The sequence below is a fragment of the Pygoscelis adeliae genome, unplaced genomic scaffold (genome assembly GCF_000699105.1).
Source record: "Pygoscelis adeliae isolate BGI_AS28 unplaced genomic scaffold, ASM69910v1 Scaffold10, whole genome shotgun sequence".
In the NCBI taxonomy this organism is placed as follows: Eukaryota; Metazoa; Chordata; class Aves; order Sphenisciformes; family Spheniscidae; genus Pygoscelis; species Pygoscelis adeliae.
Window position 1 is genome coordinate 7,954,098 of NW_008824053.1, and position 6,412 is coordinate 7,960,509.

Genomic DNA, 6,412 nt, shown 5'->3' on the forward strand with positions numbered 1-6,412 from the left:
GAGTACTAACATCTAAAATATCCAGAAAGATTTTATGATACAGTAACTGCGGTGATTAGGCACTGGCCTCAAAGATCCAAACAGCTTGTTTAATCTTCTGTTCTGCTGTTACAGTATATGGTATAAAGAGTGCCATGCTTCGAGACCAGGCATAATGTAAGAAAATACCTAGTTTGTTATGCTCTGTCATTTCACGTTGCTAAAGGTATAAGATACAACATACCAAACAGGATCTAATGAAGGCTGATGAAGAATGCATATTTAACTTAAAATTATTAGTTGTTGCCGCTTAATGGCAGACAGCACTACTTAGAACATGTGTGTGTATGTCTGAATATCTATACATGCTTCATGTTTCACTAAATAATTGCTGTTTACTTTGGTAAAGATGGCTATCTGCTGACATAGTATTTGGTTTCCGTCTACTTCATTTCCATAAGGCATGATCCAATAGATTACTGCTAGTCTCCAAAATGTTAGCATCTCTACTAGGAATTTTACTGTCTCCTTGCCAACCTATCAAAATAAAGAATAGAATTCATATAGTAATTCAATAGTAATGTTAACCCAGTTTGACAAATCTTCATGTCAGCCTCAACTGTGACTGGCCAAAGGCCAATTGTTTGTCAGATGGATTTTGGCAGTGGATTAAAAATGAAATCTATCTGTTACTTTTTCTTTTTTTTTTTTTTTTTTTTTTTTTTTAATATCAGGCATACATTTTTCACTACTTTTTGACACAGATTTAAACTACTACATGGCATTTTATAGGACTGCAGAATTCCATGAAAGATATCTCCTTAAAAATGTTTTGGCAACCATAAAAAAAAAAGGTAAAAATCTTGCTGAATTGAAAATAATGAGTTGAGTTTAATTCTTAGTTTCTATTTTTCATTTTGTTGTCATACTAGTAAGTCGTCCTTTTGTATTTGGATTTTGGGCACTCCCAAATGATGCTGCAGGTTTGTAAAAGATGCATGGGTTTTTACATTTTATTTTACTTTATTTTGTGGGATTAAAATAGGGAACAATACTTGCTTCCTTTTCAGGATACTTATTCTTACTTTGCTGTAAATTCCTTGATAATTCAAAGAGGACATATGATGGCCAGTCACAGGAGATGGTTGTTCTTTTTTGCATCAATTCCATGTTTCAGGTGACGGAGGAAATGTTTTATAAAGTTTCACAAATACATAATTTTACTACTTGACGGCAGGGAAGGAAAAGGAGTTTGACTGTCAGGAACGTTATCTGCTCTAAAGAAAATAGCCAACTGATAACTGCCTAAAAATTGGTCAATTAAAGCTGAATGGCCAATGAACAGTTATGTTGGAATATGTCTCATTTTAGGACAAAGTATAAGCATACAGGAACACTGTCAGTTGAGACATTTATTTACTATTGTAGCAGAGATAACTGGAAATTAAATCTGTCACTGAAGTTGCTAAGCCATACAATACAAAAGCTGTTCTCACTTAATAAATTGTACAAAATGGAACTAGAATGAAGTTTGAATCTCAAAAGGGTTTTTTCCTTTAGCAAAATGGTATGATACTTGTGCTATAGCTAGTTGGCCAATATCCACTCAAAGTGTGAAGGCCAAGAGCTACCAGTATTAAAAGATGTCCTTACTTCCAGTATTATCTATTCAAGTCCATACTCTTAGCAATGAAGCAAAGCATATGATTTACACTGGGCACTCTAAGCTCTCATTGATTAAAGTGTTATGAATGCAACTAGAAACATTACTTTTTTTTTGTAAAATTAGGGAAAATACAAATGAAGACACAACATCTTTGAGAGGGTAATATGACTCATTTTAAAAATTGTAATAATTACTTTCCGAAGATTGCATTATTTCAATTGCTTTACGAAATTATTAGTGCTAATGATAAAACAGAATTGCTTTCCCATGTCAAATATTAAGAATTGTGAAAAGCCATTCATTTTAGAGCTTTTCCAGTTTCTTCTGAAAGTTTTGTCAGGTCAATTCTATTCCCCAAAAGTGCTTTGGTTGTAATAAACATTTTCTAATGGAGATATGTTTAGCTGTATATTTTCTTTCCAGGTCTATGTTTTACTTCATGCATAATTATTGATTCAGCAGTAGGGGACAGAAGAATCAAATTAACCTTTTTAGTCAATTTTTAAGTTTGGGGTTTTTTTCTTCGTTTGTTCAAAGGTCTATTGAAGTCAGGTGGGAATCTCCCCATTTAGTTTTGGATCAAGTTCCTAATTTTTCCTTGTCAGTGGAAATTCTTTCTGTATGGTAGTTTAAAAAAAGGTGATTGAAGGTGATGAAGATGTACCAGAAAATTCATGAGATAATTCTTTACCGTATAATTTCTAGACTTTTTTTTAAAAAACCCTAGGATGTAGACACTCATGTGAGTTGCCAGACTGGGTAACTGGATACCACTTTGGACATAACAGTATGTCTGGAGTGTTTGAGGTCTATGGGGAAGAAAAAGGAGCTTCTGTTACTTAAGGTATATGAAATAAGAAGTACTTTAAAATTTTGCCTGAGCTTGAAGTATTAATACAATAGCTTGAATCTGGGTTTCCCTTCTGTCACGTGGCATCTGCAACCTGAAGACTCATATTAATGCTGCCTAAAGAGGCCTGCTTATTCTTGGCCTAGACTTTTGGAGTGGAGGGAGTTCAATGGAAGGAAACTAGATGAGAAAGCCCCTTGCTGCTAAGTTCAGTCTTAAAAATACAAACATTTAGTTCAGAGCACTGTGATTCCTTAGACCTGTCATTTTAAAAATGCTCTTATTTCTGCACTGTTTCTCGGTGGCTCTGGAGAGGGAGCCTCTCGGAGAACCATGAAAGTGGAAGCAGCCGAGCAAACGAATTTTGAAGTGACAGGTCTGTCCAGAATGTCTGTGTTCTAATGAAATCTGTATGTTGAGATACTCTGCTTCATCCAGTCTTCTCTAATAAAATAGCCACAAATCACCTTTCAGTTAATGTACGTGCCTCTCAGGGGAGCTCATAAATGGGAACATCAGCTGGATTCAGCAGTAGAGTGAAAACAGGCATTTGTAAACAAAGTGTAGTATTAAAGAGTACCTTTAACTAACCTCGTTTTAGGCAGGAATTTTCAGAGGGTTTTTTAAAAAATATTAATTTAAGAAGACAGTAAAAGAGCTGGCTTGCCAAATGGGAATTTACTGACTCTCATAGCTCTAACCATTACTATACCACAAATAATATTTAACATGCTGAAAGTACATCACTGTGCCCAGTGGATATTTGTTCACATCACACAGTTTGGCTCAGTTCAACGCACTTGGCAGTCTCTAGTCAAGAAAGGCCAAGAACTAGAATAGCAGAAGGGTTGCAGGTCAAGACTGTCGCTCACTGGCAAAGTTGTGTGGGGAAGTTTGCGCAGTGCCTGTCTGCATTATGCTTGGCTCTAAGTAGCGTTGTCAGTCCTTTATTTTCATGAGCACAAAACTCATCCCGAATGTAAAATATATATTATGTGTGAATGTCTATATTATATTTGATGGACATCTTCTAGTAGAGTGCCAGATACTGAAATTCTTATATAGCCCCAAAGAGGGGATCACTTACAATGCAAGGTGCCAGTTATTACAGCTGTTTTTCATGGCATTTCATGGGATTTTTTTTGTTGATGTAGCTCAAGTAGCTCATGCAGTCTTTTACTAGTCTAGCTGGAGCTATGGAAATTTGTATTAGAATTAGGCACAATTCAATACATAAGCACAACACAGATTTCTACTTTGTAGATGTCTGATGTACCTGAAAGAAATTGTTTTCTCTTACTGCTTGAAAAAGAATGCTTTAAAAAGAACTTCACTAAAAGGATATATGTAAAATTACCTCATTTTTTGGGGAAGCTTTTCTGCAATACTAATAATTTTGCAAGGTAAATACTAGACTGTTAGGGTGACTGACCAGATACATGTGCCATCAGCTATAATGATATCTATAGCTTGATACCATGATTATTGAAGCTTGAAGAAATAACGCTTTTTGCCAAATATACAAAAATAAGTAGTCAATGCACCAGAAGAAACTGATTCATCCTTGTTGTTTTAAGTAATTATCCTATGCCTTCTGAAAATAGGATTGGGGGTTTTGTGTGTTTATTGGTAAGAGACAATATTTATGTTGACACTGACTGACAATATTTCTATTTAGAGTAAAATGTCCTATTGAGCTTCCCTGAAAAGTTCATTGTGGCATTTATTCACACCTAATTAGCACCTCTTGGGATTAATATATCATTTTATCAAACTAATGCAACCTTAGTATAAAAAGATGTAAATTCAATATGATAACAACACATACCTGGATATTTTAATTAATCTGTCTAGACTGAACGTGCTATTCCAAATTTATAATGATCAAACTTTAAACTCCCTCTGGAATTCTCAGAATATTAATTGGCTATTTTGCTAGTGGATGCTCTCCGTGTTATTCAGGGTATTTGCTAGAAACCCTGTTGACCCTGATGGCAGGTAATGTAAGGGAAAAATCTGTATTTTAACACACAGAGTAAATAATACAGCAGAGTTAAGTATAAATAATCTACTAAGTATAACTAATGATTGAACTGAACTAGAGGGAGTTGAAGCAAGAGCGAATAAATACTTGTGATATATTTGTGCTTGTGATACCATGACTGACGCAGTTTCCCAGAGCTCTGGTGGAAACATGCTGCCATCCAGGTGTCAGGCTGCAGGGTGTGCCCTGCTCTTACGCCAGTACCGGAGGGCAGCAGTGAGCACACTGTGGGAGGTGCGCCCAGGCAGAGGGACTCCTCCGCTTAGTGGCAGAGCTCCGGGAGGAGGTGAGTAGGTTGAGGAGTATCAGGGAGAGCGAGAGAGAGACAGAGTACTGGAATCGCACCCTGCCTTCCCTGGGACAGGCCCAGCAGGCCAACAGGGCGCATGACATGGAGGATTCCCTATCCTCTCTCCGCCTGGCTGAACACAGTGACTTAAGGGATGGGGGGCAATGGTGACAAGTTCCTGCCTGGTGTGGCAGACGCGTCTCCTCTGTGACTACCCCACCTTCCCAGGTGCCCTTGCATAATAGGTACGAGGCTCTGCCAGTGGAACCGAACAATAACGAGGACGATGGTTCATCTAGCTTGGAGGTGTTGCTGAGGTTAAGTCGGCCTACACCCTGCGTCAAAACTGCTTCCATAAAGAAAAAAAGACGGGTCATTGCCATAAGAGACTCCCTTCTGAAGGGAACAGAAGGCCCAATATGCAGACGGGACCCACTTCTTCGGGAAGTCTGCTGCCTCCCCGGGGTCCGGGTAGAAGATGTGAAGAGAAAACTTCCTACCCTGGTACGGCCCTCAAATTATTATCCATTATGGATTTTTCAGGTAGGCAGCGATGAAGTTGCAACTAGAAGTCCAAGGGCAATCAAGAGAGACTTCAGGGGCTTGGGATGACTGGTTAAGGGATCAGGAGCACAACTAGTGTTCTCCTCTATCCTTCCAGTTGCAGGGAATGATGAGGGAAGAAACAGGAAGAGCCAGCAGAGCAGTACCTGGCTCCAAGCCTGGTGTCACCAGCAGAATTTTGGGTTTTTTGGTCATGGGTTGGTCTACATGACACCAGGCCTGCTGGTGACAGATGGGGTACACCTGTCTCAAAGGGGGGAAAGGATCTTTGCACAGGAGTTAGCAGGGCTCATTGAAAGAGCTTTAAACTAGATTTGAAGGGGGAAAGGGATAAAACCAGGCTTGCTAGAGATAAGCCTGAGGGCAGCACACCAGTGTTTGAGGGACGGTGTGCTAGTGAGGTCCTTTGTTCTGCCATCTCAGTGGAGGTAGGGGATGGAGATCCATGCGGCAGCAAAGATGCAAGGGTTATTGATGTGTTAGAAACCACGGAAGCGCCTGAGAATGCTCATGTAGGAATTAGGGCTTCTTCCCCCAAAAAGGTGGCAGGATCAATAGCCCAACTGAAGAGCATCTACACCAATGCACGCAGCATAGGCAACAATCAAGAGGAGCTGCTGGAAGCCATTCTGCAGCAGGAAAACTATGATATAGTTGCCATCACGGAAACATGGTGGGATGACTCGCACAACTGGAGTGCTGCAATGGATGGCTATAAACTCTTCAGAAAGGATAGGCAAGGAAGGAGAGGCGGTGGGGTAGCCCTGTATGTTAGGGAGTGTTTTGATTGTCTAGAGCTTAATGATGGTGATGAAAGGGTTGAATGTTCATGGGTAAGAATCAGGGACAAGGCCAACAAGGCAGATACCATGGTGAGAGTCTGTTATAGACCACCCGACCAGGATGAAGAGGCAGATGAAATATTCTATAAGCATCTGGGAGAAGTCTCACAATCGTTAGCCCTTGTTCCCATGGGGAACTTCAATTTACCAGATGTCTGTTGGACGTACAATAAACCAG